General features: G+C 39.4%; 2 long non-coding RNA genes across 4 annotated transcripts; both read left to right on the top strand.

Annotated features, from left to right (window-relative positions):
- The first annotated feature begins 9,989 nt into the window (after positions 1–9,989).
- Positions 9,990–13,050, top strand: LOC306796154. 2 transcript variants are annotated; one of them, XR_013773031.1, is made up of 5 exons: positions 9,990–11,296; positions 11,578–12,016; positions 12,318–12,403; positions 12,508–12,751; positions 12,873–13,050. It is a non-coding gene; the product is annotated as an uncharacterized lncRNA (long non-coding RNA). The 2 variants fall into 2 exon arrangements; XR_013773032.1 differs by having other exon boundaries at positions 9,990–12,016.
- Positions 13,051–14,858: 1,808 nt separating this feature from the next.
- LOC306796189 lies at positions 14,859–17,919 on the top strand. Of its 2 annotated transcripts, XR_013773036.1 has the most exons (5): positions 14,859–16,165; positions 16,447–16,885; positions 17,187–17,272; positions 17,377–17,620; positions 17,742–17,919. It is a non-coding gene; the product is annotated as an uncharacterized lncRNA (long non-coding RNA). The 2 variants fall into 2 exon arrangements; XR_013773037.1 differs by having other exon boundaries at positions 14,859–16,885.
- Positions 17,920–19,050: the final 1,131 nt, after the last annotated feature.

Raw genomic sequence — 19,050 nt, 5'->3', positions numbered from 1 at the left:
GTTGTTGAAATTCAACACGATAAAAATAGTCTGTCATCTTTCCTATTGGATGTAATGGAGACCTAAGTACTTCCTTCAAATAGATATGCCAGCGATAATCAAACATCCGTGCTGCAGTAACAGGATTACAACGCAAGAGCTCACACTTGTCGGCCCACTGTAAATCTTCTGCAGTTTGCGGTCTACCCTGTTGTTTCAATAAACTAGAAATGAGATTTGGCCATCGCATATCTGCGGATGAAAATGAACCAAACCACGTTGGGAGACCTATTTGTCGAACACATGCCACCAAATCTTTTTGAGCTCCCTGCCAAAATGCTGGAGTACCACGAATAGGTCTAAGGAATCGATACCCTTCATCAAACTGCAATAGTTTTCTCAAAGAGTCTTGATCTTTAAACACATCATTCGATACTTTTTGTGAATTACAACCCCCTTTGCCCTTGCGTAAAGCTATGGATACACTTGATAAAACCTGATAGACTTCTGATACATACTGAGCATAAAAGATGTACTCACAACTTCGGGCAAACCTACCATCTGCATGTAATATTCTTGCGTTAAAATACTTAGCCAATGTCAATTTCGTTATCCTATCTTTATGATATGTATTATTTCCTTGTGGAAACAACACTGGGAAGCATTTTGCTTCATTTGAGGGATCTGTAAGCAATTTTACAGGATTATTGCCTTCAGCTGGAGCAATATTTAAGATATTATCCAAATATTGATCTAGCATTTCTTGACCAATATCAATTGGCATAAGACAAGTGTCGGAATGAATACCATACCGTTGTCCATCATAGAGCTCATCGTCATTACCATCTGCAGTGTCACCAGTTTCTGTATTTGAAGCACTCTCTTTATCTTCTACATCAGCATTTTCTTCCCTACAAAATGCATTCAGCCACTCCTCGTTAAATTTTACATCTTTATAATGAATGTTACTTTTTATCAAAAAGAGCAAGGCTTGTCTTACATGCATGGTATCAACAAATTTATACTCATAATGTCCTTTATATGTTAGCTTACGTTTCAATTTCACACGTAACAGAGATCCATCATCCGAGTGAGGAAGCAAGTTAGTGGTTTGAACTACGTTGGCTGGAACACATGTTACTGGTCCATGTACACCATTTTGTCCACCTTTGGGTAATGCCAAGACTTTCATAAATGGAATCTGAAGTGCTATTAGATGTTGTTCTAAATTGTTTAGACAAGCTAATTCTGTGGGAATTGGATCTATTGTCAAATTGTTAGCATTACATTGAGCTGGTACTTCACCTTTTTTAAGTTTAGAATGGCAAGTGAAGCATATCCACGGGTGTCCCATAGCAGTCTCCAAAAGTTGGCAAGGTGGTGCACAGTGATCATTACATTTGTGAACAAAATCACAGCTGATGCATTTGTCTGCATTAAGCAATATTTTTTTGTTCTTTCTATAAGCATCTCTCTTACAATGCAAAACCTGACGTTCAAACAGTAATCTATGGCAAACACTACACACAAAATCGGGGCCATTTCTAACATGGGATGTAAACTGCTCCATCACAAAGTCAAAGTCCTTCGACTTCTCTTTTTTGTTTTGCCTCTTCAATGCAATACCTTTAATGACACTTCCCTTGAATTTAGGATTGTGATGGTAGTTAGTCTTACTCAATAGTTTCTTTTTCTCTTTATGCAAATCGTCTACTTTGTACTTAGTCTTACTCAACAGTTTAATTTTCTCTTTATGCAAATCATCTACTTTGTACTTAGTCTTACTCAACAGTTTCATTTTATCTTTATGCAAATCATCTACTTTGTACTTAGTCTTACTCAATAGTTTCTTTTTCTCTTTATGACAAGTATCCAGTTTGTATTTACTCTTACTTTGTTGTTTAATTTCTTCCATGTACATAATATATTTTTTCTTGGAAACACTTTTAGTACTTTGTTGATACAATGCATTAGTCTCATAATGCATTTTCATAAGGAATTTGGTTTTCTTATTTAAATACTTCGAGGGAGATAAACTACATGGCTGTTCTTCAACATTCTCCTTTACATGAGAGACTGCAGATGCATCTTGAGGTTTTCTTCTACACATGTACGGTGTGTCTGGTACAATCTTTTCTTGACAAACATTCAAGCAATTATGGTCAGGATGAACAATATGGTCAGAATCAACAACAGTTGTACAGCAGGTGTCATTCTGCAATGTTTCCAATGGACTACACGGTTTTGTCTTCTGTGATCTAGTTCTGTACCCTTTGTCAAATGAAATATTGTTTTTGCATAAGCCATAACACGATTGCAGTCCAGGTCGATGAACACAAACTACATTTTCATAATGATTGCCAGCAAGATTTTCTAAATATATGCAATGTTTGGAGAAAAGGTTGCTGGTGCAACTATATTTTAGCCACCTTCCATCAAGAAATGTAAATATGCTTACTCCTAATTTATCTGCTGCTGCTTGTATTTCAACTTCCGTAGCCCAGGTCTTAACTTTTCGCATTTGAGTAATAGTTAAGTACTGTGACACTGAAGAATACACGCTCCTCAAATTCTTCACATAGTGGGCAGCATTCATTTCCAACTGTCTAACAATAGCTCGTCGAACTGTGAGATGATTCTTTTGTGTTCCACTTACAGCTTGAGAGACAGCTCGAAAGAAACAATTACCATCAGCCAATATGCTTTCATTTTTGCATGGGACTCCTAATAGACCAACACGTGTAGGTTCCGCTGTGTGTGTTTTTTCATGTTGTATTCTTAAGCGTGTGCACAAAGCTTGTGACACACGTTCACAAATTGGTGTAAAGTCCAGATTGTTATTTTCAACTTCAGTAACAAATTCAACATCCGAGTTAACTTCGGAAACATGTGTTTTATCTAAATCAATCTGACGTTGTGTGGCAGCAATATTCTCATCAGACGTTGTACCACTCGGTGTTACTTTTAAACGCTTGTTACGCTTGTTACTTCTACTAATGTTGATGTTCAGTTCATCTTCAAGTATCACCAAATCCAAATCCTGAGTTACAAATGTTTTAGAATCTTGACACAACACTGTTGGTTTTGCAACAAGACTACTCACCTGGGGAAGTTCTGGTACATGTGAAGAACCCAACCCAAGCTCATGAGTAGCTAAGCCTATGACAGAATCTATTTGCATCTCTGATGTACTTACGGGCAGACTGTTGGGTTTTGCAGGACTCTCAATGACACAAACACCACTTATTTCAAAAGGCTTTAGATGACCACCAAGCCCTTCAGACAGATGGCAAATGTGCTCGTATACATCGTCCATTGAAGCGAAATACAGAACAACACTCTTTCCCTCTCCATCAACCATGCCACTAGCATTGCGTGCATGCGAGTCAACCATTGCATACTGTCCATTTCCCTTAATGATTGAGCACGTACTGCCACACAACGTCAGAAGACATGTGGTGTATTTGGACAAGATCTGCACCAGTCCACTATGAAGTGTGCCGATGGTATGATTTTCAATCAGGTCACCTTCAACCACATTTACATCTCCTGACACAAAGTCGTTAGCATAACTAAATTGAAAATGATGTCCATCAATAAGTCTCTGCTTAGGCAAGTCATTGACACACAACAAAGCAGACGATCCGCTGATCGCCTCGCTTTCTCTCAAACGTGTGTACAACTGGTCACCTGAAAGCAACACCGAGTCCAGATCTGTTGTCTGCCATGAGAAGACACTCTCTCTACTATGTTTTGCTAAACTTACCAACGCAATTGCCATGCACTGAACTCCTCCAAATGTAAACCTCTTATCCCCCTGGTGAAATGATCCCATTACAGTGTTACCAAGCCTGACAGAACTGCCTGCCTCAACATCAGTTGCAACATTCATGTCACCACTGCTGTCAAGATCACAACTGACAGAATGTGTGTCTACACTCTCTGTAAACCCAGTAGCACACTCCATGTCAGTATCAGTTTGGTACTGAACTGAAAGGCTATGAATACCCCACCACCCCGCGTTTAAAGACCTCTTTAGATCCCTAATGTGATACATCAGGTCTGCCATGCACGTGTTGAAAACGGCCACAGGCGTGCCATAAGCAGATGCAAACCCGAACCTGGCGTCACGTACGCCACAATCAACTACGACAAAAAACTTGCCGTGTTGAAGAACAGTAATAACTGCACCGTCGAGGTTCAAAAGACACATTTGATCTCTATTGAGTAGTTCTTCCATTTTTCGCGACAGCACAGTCTCACAGGTATTGTACTCCGGCTCGCCCACATCAACTGCCCAGCTAATGCCAAACACAGCACTCTGTTTTAGCACCGTGCGCAGTTGTTCCTCTGCTCCATTACTTTCATGGCTTGCCGTTTCCAATTTCATACTTTCTACACGTATGCTATCAACCTCTGACCCCTTCCATGTGCATACAGGAGTAATCACATGTTTGATTGCAGCAACAACACTACGTGCAAGACCTGCGTTCGCATTAGACTGTCCATCTGCTTTGCAGAACACAGTCCCAGCCACAACAGCCGCTTGCCGTTTGTTTGCACAGATGCACTCATTAGGATTAGAACCAGTCTGACCTTTGATGTTTCTTTGTGTGCAGCCCTTAAGGTGGTCACTCTCTCTCACATCCACTTGCAGAGCCCTGGAAGGTGATGTTGGCGTTGAGGAGAGTTCCACAGCCTGGGGGATCGGCAGACAAAGAACATTTAAAAACATGTACTTGCTTAAAAACTGATTTCAGTGTAATCTAACTGCATTTTCACTAACATGTTCTGTTACATCATGTAATTTTGTAGCTGGTTGTGTAGCCACGTGTATAGCGTTAACATGGTAGCATGTAATGGTCAAAGGAGACACGCGTTTAAAAAGTATGAAGAACACCCACCTCTGCATTCACATCCACTGGCAGTGATGTTGGCATTGAAGACAGTTCCACAGCCTGGTCCTGGGGGATCGGCACCTTATAAAGGGACAAAGAAAAAGAAAATTTAAAAACATGTACTTGCTTAAAAACTGATTTCAGTGTAATTGAACTGCATTTTCAATAACATGTTATATTAGCTCATTTCAATACAAGTATGAAGAACACCCACCTCTGCATTCACAGCCACTGGCAGTGATGTTGGCATTGAAGACGGATCCACAGCCTGGTCCTGGAGAATCGGCACCTTCATAAAGAGAAAAATAACATTTAAAAACATGTACTTGCTTAAAAACTCATTTCAGTGTAATCTAACTGCATTTTCAATAACATGTTATATTAGCTCATTTCAATACAAGTATGAAGAACACCCACCTCTGCATTCACAGCCACTGGCAGTGATGTTGCCGTTGAGGAGAGTTCCACAGCCTGGTCCTGGGGAATCGGCACCTTCATAAAGAGATCATAAAGAGAAAAAGAACATTTAAAAACATGTACTTGCTTAAAAACTGATTTCAGTGTAATCTAACTGCATTTTCACTAACATGTTCTGTTACATCATGTAATTTTGTAGCTGATTGTGTAGCCACTGTATAGCGTTAACATGGTAGCATATAATGGTCAAAGGAGACACGTGTTTAAAAAGTATGAAGAACACCCACCTCTGCATTCACATCCACTGGCAGTGATGTTGGCATTGAGGACAGTTCCACAGCCTGGTCCTGGGGGATCGGCACCTTATAAAGGGACAAAGAACATTTAAAAGCATGTACTTGCTTAAAAACTGATTTCAGTGTAATCTAACTGCATTTTCAATAACATGTTCTATTAGCTCATTTCAATATAAGTATGAACACCCACCTCTGCATTCACAGCCACCGTCTCTGATGGCTCCACAGGGATGTTTGCAACACTAGGCGTGTCCACCTACAAAATAATGCCACAGTTAACTTTCAGCACAGTGCAATGTACAAATGCAGAAATGTCTTTACTTGCATACACTGCATAAAATTCAATTTCACAACAGACAGATATGGTATACACAAAAACACACCTGCTGCTCTGTCACCGTCTTGCCTGAAACTGCCTTCTGGAGATCCATGCGTCGTTCCTAAATTGAGATAAACAAACATTTGTAAGCACAACTTGCAACATTTTGGTATGGAAATATAATCATTTCTGACTTTTAAAATGATATAGATAGACAGAGGACATGTAGTTGCAAGTTACCTTTCTGCATTGTGAAACAACTGGTGGGCATGCGGCTGGGGATGCAGCTGGACTTGGAAGATGCGATGGCACAACAGCATCCATGGCATCCAAGATGGCACTGCTGAACCTCCAGAGACGTACAGAACATTCTTTGACAACCTGAAATATACAGCAGAAGAAATATTATGGACACCGTGCTACACAAACCCTATCCATACTATTATGATCATAAATATTTCCGTGTTTTTCAGCAAATAAATGAAACTTCACAAACCTGCTGATGAACAAGCCTCCTCTTGGGTGCGTCGCAAGACTGTTCTGGTTTCCCCAAATGATGTCTCTGTAATGACAAAAGCATTCCTCATATTAAACACGTGTCTCTTTTGACCATTACATGCTAACGCTATACACGTGTCTGCACAATCAGCTACAAAATGACAGTCTGCAATCATTTACCTTCTTGCCACATCCAGCAAATGTCCACTCAGAAGGGTCTGGTCGGCGTGGCACGTGGCGGACCTCTCCCTTCACGACCACCTTCGGCGAGATCCTGCGAGCAGGAGGCGATGTCTTTGGAGAAACATCTGGCTTCTTGGTAGAAACAGGATCCAGCACCTTCCTCAGCAGGTGGTCATGTGCAGCCGAAAAGAACGCCTTTGCCAAGATGGGCATCCCGTCAGAGTCACTCAAATGCACCTACAAAGCAATAACAGAGAAATGACTTAACACACACAACCTCCGAATCAATATAAATCTGCCATGAATTGATTGCTATAATCTATAAACAAAAATACATCACACTTCTGCACATGTCAACCTATTTTACTTACGCTGTCTTTGTACCACAGCTGGAGGTCGTTCATAGGAAACTGCTCAGCAACAGACCAGTACCGGACACCTTAACATGAGAAGAAAAAGCCAGAGTTACCAAAAAGGCCTAAATGATTTTCAACAGTCTTTTTTGACAGAAAACAAGATGTAGACAAAACAATTATGCAGTGCACAGATGTGATCTCTTTTCTGATATTTCTACCATTATGACTTTTTGGAAGACATGGCCTTGACATTGATTCCATTTACTAACAAAATATGATTGTAATGGAATATATGAATCGTGATTTATGCAAATCAAACAAACAAAATAAATTATAGAAAATCTAAATATCAACTCGTACACATGTAACTATTCATAAGTGACATTTCATGAAACACACCTGCAGATACAGCCTTAATACGGTACTGATTTCGCAAGTGCTCCTGGACATCCACCGGTACGTTGAGCCTTGGAGGAAAATCCACCACCACCACCTAAAAATAAACAGATGTTCATAAGTTATTTTATCCAAACACGATACCAAACATCACAACTTATACACAAACATCATTTCTAGTAGAAAAGATATCTTACCTCATCCCATTTCTCGCAAACACTACCAAGGAGCAGGGCGAACTCTTCACCAGCCTCGATGACGGTTCTACTGGAAGTGAGGTTGTTGGATGGGGCCAAAACACAGACAACATCAGGTGTACGATCCAACGCAGCATTCCGCACCTCAGCCCGCAAGTCCTTCGCGGCGGCCCCGGGCGTAGACATCACACCATAAGAAAATGCTGCTGGCATCTCCACGAAACCATCTGCAATGCCTCGCAGATGTGAGTCGCCTACAAGAAGGACAAACTAAACACAAAATGGCATTTTTAGAATGACAAACAAATAATCATACAGAAATCCACACCGTTCTTGATGATTTGTCAACGCAAATATACCTTCTTGTCTGGAGAGTGCTCTATAAAGACCAACTTGTGTTGCTTCCCGGTCACGGTGGAAGTTGGCCATTTCTTCGCTGGATTGCGAAATCCCGTTCCATCAACTATTGAATAGACAAGGAAAACAAAATAAACACTATGAAACATAATACTACATAATACATTGAAACACAACAGTGCACATTCCAGACATGTAAAAATAAAATACAGCTTACACATAGAACAGCAATTATGAAAAGCAGTTGCCAACATACCAGAAGAAACGGAGGGTCTTTGAGGGTTCATTTCCAAGGGACGACGCATCTCTGCAATCTTCTTGGCTGCCTGAGATCGGCGGTAAGATCGTCCACGAGGCATCTGAAAGTATATTAGTTCATTGATAAGTCATGACATCACAAGATGTTGCTGTTCAGCATTACAAAATGCCACATGCTAGGAAAGCTTATTTCTAATACATCCATGATTATAACATCAATGGCCGTGCAGAGAGACAGACACAGAGACAGAGAGAGAGCTTTATTTTTAAGTACATAGGCTAATGTGTAGCCTACGCAAAAAAAGTCACCAGGAGCCATGCGCACGTGTGCCATGAGGCCTTCACTGACCTCTGTAAATGCAAGAACTAATCTTAGAAAACATCGTAGAACACTTTCCGTAATCACCACAACACCTAACATAACAGGTTAACATTATATGTCACTAAGTCCGTTACACTATTAAAACATCTTAGCTAACCAGACTGTTGTACAAATGTTACTTCATAACAAAGTTCTCGTGAAACTGCCGACACATAACGCACCACTGCTACAGACTGGACGCAAAGTTACGTAACACCACAGAACTGAAACTTACCTTGGCAGAGAAAGAAAGTCGTTTGGAGATCAACCTTCGTAGAGTCCTTTCGGGTCTTGAAGATGTGATCCAGTGGTCTTCTGATAACAGAACAGTGAGCCTTCTAGTTGAAACTAAAAAGCGATTCCTGCGTAGCATGTGAAGCATTTTATCCTAAAAAATAAGTGGGCGTATCAATGACGTCAATGACCGTAGCGTTATTCTGCCAATGACTTCTTGGCGATATCCACAAGGGGCGTTACTACACTCTTGTCACAGGTCTGACCAAAACGTTTGTCCCACGCAGATTTGAGCAGTTGTAGTCGACATACACAGAAATAAGTTTTGGTTTCAAAACGGAGTTGTAACACAAACACGATCTCAGGGTGTTTCAGCATTGTTTGAGAAATTATCTCAGTCCTGAATACAACGCCTGAAAACAAATATCACGTGACTCTTCATGCATCCTGCCCAGACGTAAACAGGAAGTACAATGGCAGTTAAAACTGGAATACGCATGCGCATGAAATACACGAGGTACTTGTAACAACTTTATTCCATTATTGCAAACCGAAATATTATTACCATACCATTAATATCATGTTATGATCATCATGTCAGGTCAGCATCGTTCCGTTACGTGTTTCTTCAGTTGTATTGTTCATGATACGGGTGCAATCACGTTAACGTTAAATAAACACACACGTATCCGTTGTATCACGTCACGTATCGTCATTAATGCATGTAGTTCATAGGTAGGTTCATTCATGTCCGAATTTGTTGTGTTTTTGCGGCCGAAATCATGTAAACACGAGCGTGCATTTAAATATGATTTAACGTTTACTGCTGTACGTCGCTGAATATAATGAAGGCTGACCAGCGGCCCGTTAACGTGCGATATAACGTTACTCTGGACGTTACTTTACGGACACTTAAGATAAGATAAGATAAGATAATCCTTTATTAGTCCCTCAGTGGGGAACTAAAGAACAAGCAGCTGTGACCGGACACAGTGCTTCATGTGAATCACGTTACCGTGAAATAAACACGCAGTATCCGTTGTATCACGTCACGTATCGTCATTAATGCATGTAGTTCATAGTTATGTACATTAACTGCTCCACGTGTGTTTGACAGCATTAGTTACTTGGCAGATTAAGGATATCAGACAACATATACTCAACTAATAAATTATGTGTTATTTCAGATGAAACTACCAGCACTATATAACGTCATTAAAGTGATGAACACATGCTTTTTTGTACTTTTACTTAAGTCAGACTTTGAGTAAGTAAGATTTGAATGCAGGAATTTTACTTAAAGAGTATTTACACCATGTGGTGGTATTAATACATATTTGTTTACTGAAGTACAAGATGTGTAGACTTTCTCCATCACTGTTAAAATAATGTTTATTACATTATACAAGAAGTGCAAGAAGATATTAATTTAATGACGTTCTAATTCTCATCTGTTTGCATCTCAGTGATGGATGAAGATGAAGCGCTGGAGAGAGGGATGCTGAGTATCTCCTTCAAAGCCACATGTGCAGAGCTGAGAGTAAACATTTGATGTCTTTCATTTATACCACCTGAAGATTTAAAATCAGTTACAGTTCAGCCGGTTTGCTGAACGGTTAATCGTGTGTTCTATTCAGTGTACATGCTATGTTTTTTGTTTATGTTTAACAGCTGTTTCTGCATCATCAAACAGCCAGACAACAGGCTCCGAGAACAGAAAGAGGCTTTTCACCAAAAACATTCTTATCCCACATGAAGCATGACTTGAACCGTTCTGTCTCATGTAGTCAATATGTTTTTTAATACTTGTTTTATTTACAGATGTCCAGCTTGACAATATGTCAGATCTCCTGAAACCGGCTCATCTCAAGCTGCAAGAACACATGATCCTCATTGCTCAGTAGCTTGACCAAACCGGTTTGACATCATCTGCTGATCTACGGACTATGACCCCAAACCACCATTCTGATTCCAAGACAATTACTGTCGTTTGCATAGCAACCGCTTCATTTGAATTCGTATTGTCCAGGCCTGAATGTACCATGATTGCAATTACGCATAGGAGCGTTGCCAACAAAATGCAGGCATTCCAGAAAGAACATTCAGACTTGGTTTTGCTTCTAAAACACTAGTTACTTGGCAGATTAAGGATATCAGACAACATATACTCAACTAATAAATTGTGTTATTTCAGATGAAACTACCAGCAGTATATAACGTCATTAAAGTGATGAACACATGCTTTTTTGTACTTTTACTTAAGTCAGACTTTGAGTAAGTAAGATTTGAATGCAGGAATTTTACTTAAAGAGTATTTACACCATGTGGTGGTATTAATACATATTTGTTTACTGAAGTACAAGATGTGTAGACTTTCTCCATCACTGTTAAAATAATGTTTATTACATTATACAAGAAGTGCAAGAAGATATTAATTTAATGACGTTCTAATTCTCATCTGTTTGCATCTCAGTGATGGATGAAGATGAAGCGCTGGAGAGAGGGATGCTGAGTATCTCCTTCAAAGCCACATGTGCAGAGCTGAGAGTAAACATTTGATGTCTTTCATTTATACCACCTGAAGATTTAAAATCAGTTACAGTTCAGCCGGTTTGCTGAACGGTTAATCGTGTGTTCTATTCAGTGTACATGCTATGTTTTTTGTTTATGTTTAACAGCTGTTTCTGCATCATCAAACAGCCAGACAACAGGCTCCGAGAACAGAAAGAGGCTTTTCACCAAAAACATTCTTATCCCACATGAAGCATGACTTGAACTGTTCTGTCTCATGTAGTCAATATGTTTTTTAATACTTGTTTTATTTACAGATGTCCAGCTTGACAATATGTCAGATCTCCTGAAACCGGCTCATCTCAAGCTGCAAGAACACATGATCCTCATTGCTCAGTAGCTTGACCAAACCGGTTTGACATCATCTGCTGATCTACGGACTATGACCCCAAACCACCATTCTGATTCCAAGACAATTACTGTCGTTTGCATAGCAACCGCTTCATTTGAATTCGTATTGTCCAGGCCTGAATGTACCATGATTGCAATTACGCATAGCTTCAGCAACACATTGTCCTCGTTCACTGACAAATAGCTTTACCAATGGATTTCCAATCTACTGATACCAGTGACCTGCTGATACGTGACGTAAAGGGGGCGTGGTTCCAGCTATAAAAGATGTCTCAAATTGTCACACAGCACAGATGAGCCCAGACAGCTATTCGACCAACATCTCCACGAAATCAACTTTACTTGGTAAGCTTCTTCTCTTTTAGATATTAACTGCCTTCTCTGTTAGATAGTAACACCAACTTACAGCAGGAGAATTCGCCTCACTTACAGTTAAAATAAAGACTGTATACATCAATTATTATTCTCCGTTTTGACATTTAACTGGATGGATTATAAATAATTTCATGGTTTTTTATTTGAGTGAACTCTCATTTCACTAAAATAAAGGCTGCATTACGCTCACTGGATTATAGTCCTGTTATCTGTTCGTTTGTGCAGCAGTTCTGATTCTGATATTGAATAAACCTTTTCTTGTGTTTCACAGCAATGGCATTTTCATCCCCGTCTAAATTCCAAACAACAGATGACCCGGAAATCAAAGCACTCATACAGGCCTGTCAACTTCTTACCGTAAGTTCAACTATTCTTACTTAGAACATAATTATTAAAGATACCTTCTATCACATTGATGTCATTTACTTACATTTTGCAGTGTTTGCTCTATTTCCTTACAGTATAGCTGTGGAGATACTTCAGTCACCAGACATAAACTGTACAGTACATGCCTGAAGACATGTAGTGATGTCACTACACACATGGTCAATCGGGCAAAAGAGCAATCCAAACATGACAAACAAGTGCAATACCTGCGCAGAGAGCTGGAAAAGGCAACCCAGGAATGCACAAAACTTAAATATCAACTGGATGAGCAGAACAAAGCGGCTTTAAGAGCCGCTGAATTAAAGGACTTTCTAGATGGTAATTATCGTACCTGCTATTCATGATTGTCATTCCATAATTACAAACTTCTGTTATATACACTTGATACTAATCCTACACGCAGTAAACATATTTGACACTGTTTACTTATGCTTCTCAGATACCCATGATGAAGAGATGGTGGCTTTGCTAGAAGCTGTTTCAGCACAGGAAGCAGAGACTCCACCGACACCTGAGACTCCACCTGAATCACAGACTCCACCTACAGCTGCAGCAGAAATGGCACCTACAATCTGAAAACATGCACACACACACACTTTTATACTTTTTTAAACATTGTCCCTTTTTTTGACAATAAAGAGCTTTCCAACCTTGACTCACTTGCTGATGTGCCACTTTCATATTGTATTTGGTCTTGTCTTGTACAATTAGGAAACAAATCGTCAAGGGGCAAACTTTCTGTATCTGTTGTACTTCACACAACAGCCAACTACTGCCACAATATGTATGCATAATAGAGAACCTAAACATTTGAGTGATTACAAATTCTAAAAAGCTTGACGCTTCAGTGAACAACGTGGTGTGAAGTCATTTTACAGTATATAGCTTTGGCGCCACATGATGGCGCCAAAGCTATTATTCGTTTCAAACAAATAATACAGGCTTGCTAGCCAGGTTAGCCACTTAGCTCAACTTTGGGCTATTATCTCGACAGCTAATTACATGACAAACACTGACAGTAAATGCACTCAAAACATTAAGTACAACAACAAAACGAAACAGTTACGCCACATATCTTCAGTTACACTTCTATCACTTTGCAAACACAATCTGGTGCTTTAATAACAGTTATATTATATTCACATTATACCAGCAACACCTTGCCTTATAACTCACAAGTATACACTGTATATAACAAGGAGACATCTTTGTGACATATGGCCAATCTTTGTTTAGTGAAAATGACACAATAAATTATGACAGATGCTAAGTTCAAATGTAATCGGTCAAATAGTGTTGCTGACAATCCTGAATAAATCCAGACGTTTGAACGAAACGTTTTTCACATTAATATATAACAGATATGACAGATGTATTAACCGCTGTTTACAATACCTCTAACAATATCTATCATCAATTAGTATCTGCAGCAAAAGAAAATATCCCCGCGTTCAACCAGTATGGATATAATATATATTTGGCCACCAGCAGCGCTGTGGTGCCGTTCTGCGGGTGAAAGACTTTCTCCGGAGACAGACCGGATGTTTGTTCTGGTAGTGGACGGAGAATGGCGAGAGTGCTGAAGAGCACTGTTGCGATTTCTTAAAGAAACGGGATTAGACCATAGGATTTAGTTGGAAAACAGTGAAGAAAAGGTTACCCTGAAACTGGACACTCCGGTACAGTAGGTGGCGGTATGCACCTATACAAGTTGGTTGCGACCCGCCAATCAAATTTAAAGAAGAAGAAGAAGAAGACCGGATGTTGTGAAAGTCTTGGCTGTGTGCACGCTACATACACGACGGTAAGTAGTCATTAAGATGAATAATAATGAATTAAAATGTCATGATAATTAGTCTGGGTGCTGTCTGACATTCACGTGAAAGCTATGAAGATAAAGTTCGTCGGTTCTTTCAGTTTTATTGTTCATTCATGTCCGACTTTGTTGTGTTTTTGCGGCCGAAATCATGTAAACACGAGCGTGCATTTAAATATGATTTAACGTTTACTGCTGTACGTCGCTGAATATAATGAAGGCTGACCAGCGGCCCGTTAACGTGCGATATAACGTTACTCTGGACGTTACTTTACGGACACTTAAGATAAGATAAGATAAGATAATCCTTTATTAGTCCCTCAGTGGGGAACTAAAGAACAAGCAGCTGTGACCGGACACAGTGCTTCATGTGAATCACGTTACCGTGAAATAAACACGCAGTATCCGTTGTATCACGTCACGTATCGTCATTAATGCATGTAGTTCATAGTTATGTACATTAACTGCTCCACGTGTGTTTGACAGCATTAGTTACTTGGCAGATTAAGGATATCAGACAACATATACTCAACTAATAAATTATGTGTTATTTCAGATGAAACTACCAGCACTATATAACGTCATTAAAGTGATGAACACATGCTTTTTTGTACTTTTACTTAAGTCAGACTTTGAGTAAGTAAGATTTGAATGCAGGAATTTTACTTAAAGAGTATTTACACCATGTGGTGGTATTAATACATATTTGTTTACTGAAGTACAAGATGTGTAGACTTTCTCCATCACTGTTAAAATAATGTTTATTACATTATACAAGAAGTGCAAGAAGATATTAATTTAATGACGTTCTAATTCTCATCTGTTTGCATCTCAGTGATGGATGAAGATGAAGCGCTGGAGAGAGGGATGCTGAGTATCTCCTTCAAAGCCACATGTGCAGAGCTGAGAGTAAACATTTGATGTCTTTCATTTATACCACCTGAAGATTTAAAATCAGTTACAGTTCAGCCGGTTTGCTGAACGGTTAATCGTGTGTTCTATTCAGTGTACATGCTATGTTTTTTGTTTATGTTTAACAGCTGTTTCTGCATCATCAAACAGCCAGACAACAGGCTCCGAGAACAGAAAGAGGCTTTTCACCAAAAACATTCTTATCCCACATGAAGCATGACTTGAACCGTTCTGTCTCATGTAGTCAATATGTTTTTTAATACTTGTTTTATTTACAGATGTCCAGCTTGACAATATGTCAGATCTCCTGAAACCGGCTCATCTCAAGCTGCAAGAACACATGATCCTCATTGCTCAGTAGCTTGACCAAACCGGTTTGACATCATCTGCTGATCTACGGACTATGACCCCAAACCACCATTCTGATTCCAAGACAATTACTGTCGTTTGCATAGCAACCGCTTCATTTGAATTCGTATTGTCCAGGCCTGAATGTACCATGATTGCAATTACGCATAGGAGCGTTGCCAACAAAATGCAGGCATTCCAGAAAGAACATTCAGACTTGGTTTTGCTTCTAAAACACTAGTTACTTGGCAGATTAAGGATATCAGACAACATATACTCAACTAATAAATTGTGTTATTTCAGATGAAACTACCAGCAGTATATAACGTCATTAAAGTGATGAACACATGCTTTTTTGTACTTTTACTTAAGTCAGACTTTGAGTAAGTAAGATTTGAATGCAGGAATTTTACTTAAAGAGTATTTACACCATGTGGTGGTATTAATACATATTTGTTTACTGAAGTACAAGATGTGTAGACTTTCTCCATCACTGTTAAAATAATGTTTATTACATTATACAAGAAGTGCAAGAAGATATTAATTTAATGACGTTCTAATTCTCATCTGTTTGCATCTCAGTGATGGATGAAGATGAAGCGCTGGAGAGAGGGATGCTGAGTATCTCCTTCAAAGCCACATGTGCAGAGCTGAGAGTAAACATTTGATGTCTTTCATTTATACCACCTGAAGATTTAAAATCAGTTACAGTTCAGCCGGTTTGCTGAACGGTTAATCGTGTGTTCTATTCAGTGTACATGCTATGTTTTTTGTTTATGTTTAACAGCTGTTTCTGCATCATCAAACAGCCAGACAACAGGCTCCGAGAACAGAAAGAGGCTTTTCACCAAAAACATTCTTATCCCACATGAAGCATGACTTGAACTGTTCTGTCTCATGTAGTCAATATGTTTTTTAATACTTGTTTTATTTACAGATGTCCAGCTTGACAATATGTCAGATCTCCTGAAACCGGCTCATCTCAAGCTGCAAGAACACATGATCCTCATTGCTCAGTAGCTTGACCAAACCGGTTTGACATCATCTGCTGATCTACGGACTATGACCCCAAACCACCATTCTGATTCCAAGACAATTACTGTCGTTTGCATAGCAACCGCTTCATTTGAATTCGTATTGTCCAGGCCTGAATGTACCATGATTGCAATTACGCATAGCTTCAGCAACACATTGTCCTCGTTCACTGACAAATAGCTTTACCAATGGATTTCCAATCTACTGATACCAGTGACCTGCTGATACGTGACGTAAAGGGGGCGTGGTTCCAGCTATAAAAGATGTCTCAAATTGTCACACAGCACAGATGAGCCCAGACAGCTATTCGACCAACATCTCCACGAAATCAACTTTACTTGGTAAGCTTCTTCTCTTTTAGATATTAACTGCCTTCTCTGTTAGATAGTAACACCAACTTACAGCAGGAGAATTCGCCTCACTTACAGTTAAAATAAAGACTGTATACATCAATTATTATTCTCCGTTTTGACATTTAACTGGATGGATTATAAATAATTTCATGGTTTTTTATTTGAGTGAACTCTCATTTCACTAAAATAAAGGCTGCATTACGCTCACTGGATTATAGTCCTGTTATCTGTTCGTTTGTGCAGCAGTTCTGATTCTGATATTGAATAAACCTTTTCTTGTGTTTCACAGCAATGGCATTTTCATCCCCGTCTAAATTCCAAACAACAGATGACCCGGAAATCAAAGCACTCATACAGGCCTGTCAACTTCTTACCGTAAGTTCAACTATTCTTACTTAGAACATAATTATTAAAGATACCTTCTATCACATTGATGTCATTTACTTACATTTTGCAGTGTTTGCTCTATTTCCTTACAGTATAGCTGTGGAGATACTTCAGTCACCAGACATAAACTGTACAGTACATGCCTGAAGACATGTAGTGATGTCACTACACACATGGTCAATCGGGCAAAAGAGCAATCCAAACATGACAAACAAGTGCAATACCTGCGCAGAGAGCTGGAAAAGGCAACCCAGGAATGCACAAAACTTAAATATCAACTGGATGAGCAGAACAAAGCGGCTTTAAGAGCCGCTGAATTAAAGGACTTTCTAGATGGTAATTATCGTACCTGCTATTCATGATTGTCATTCCATAATTACAAACTTCTGTTATATACACTTGATACTAATCCTACACGCAGTAAACATATTTGACACTGTTTACTTATGCTTCTCAGATACCCATGATGAAGAGATGGTGGCTTTGCTAGAAGCTGTTTCAGCACAGGAAGCAGAGACTCCACCGACACCTGAGACTCCACCTGAATCACAGACTCCACCTACAGCTGCAGCAGAAATGGCACCTACAATCTGAAAACATGCACACACACACACTTTTATACTTTTTTAAACATTGTCCCTTTTTTTGACAATAAAGAGCTTTCCAACCTTGACTCACTTGCTGATGTGCCACTTTCATATTGTATTTGGTCTTGTCTTGTACAATTAGGAAACAAATCGTCAAGGGGCAAACTTTCTGTATCTGTTGTACTTCACACAACAGCCAACTACTGCCACAATATGTATGCATAATAGAGAACCTAAACATTTGAGTGATTACAAATTCTAAAAAGCTTGACGCTTCAGTGAACAACGTGGTGTGAAGTCATTTTACAGTATATAGCTTTGGCGCCACATGATGGCGCCAAAGCTATTATTCGTTTCAAACAAATAATACAGGCTTGCTAGCCAGGTTAGCCACTTAGCTCAACTTTGGGCTATTATCTCGACAGCTAATTACATGACAAACACTGACAGTAAATGCACTCAAAACATTAAGTACAACAACAAAACGAAACAGTTACGCCACATATCTTCAGTTACACTTCTATCACTTTGCAAACACAATCTGGTGCTTTAATAACAGTTATATTATATTCACATTATACCAGCAACACCTTGCCTTATAACTCACAAGTATACACTGTATATAACAAGGAGACATCTTTGTGACATATGGCCAATCTTTGTTTAGTGAAAATGACACAATAAATTATGACAGATGCTAAGTTCAAATGTAATCGGTCAAATAGTGTTGCTGACAATCCTGAATAAATCCAGACGTTTGAACGAAACGTTTTTCACATTAATATATAACAGATATGACAGATGTATTAACCGCTGTTTACAATACCTCTAACAATATCTATCATCAATTAGTATCTGCAGCAAAAGAAAATATCCCCGCGTTCAACCAGTATGGATATAATATATATTTGGCCACCAGCAGCGCTGTGGTGCCGTTCTGCGGGTGAAAGACTTTCTCCGGAGACAGACCGGATGTTTGTTCTGGTAGTGGACGGAGAATGGCGAGAGTGCTGAAGAGCACTGTTGCGATTTCTTAAAGAAACGGGATTAGACCATAGGATTTAGTTGGAAAACAGTGAAGAAAAGGTTACCCTGAAACTGGACACTCCGGTACAGTAGGTGGCGGTATGCACCTATACAAGTTGGTTGCGACCCGCCAATCAAATTTAAAGAAGAAGA

The sequence above is a fragment of the Melanostigma gelatinosum genome (genome assembly GCF_949748355.1).
Source record: "Melanostigma gelatinosum genome assembly, chromosome: 22".
Classification (NCBI taxonomy): Eukaryota; Metazoa; Chordata; class Actinopteri; order Perciformes; family Zoarcidae; genus Melanostigma; species Melanostigma gelatinosum.
Note: the sequence above shows the minus strand (reverse complement) of the source record. Positions and strands in the feature narration are given on the sequence as shown.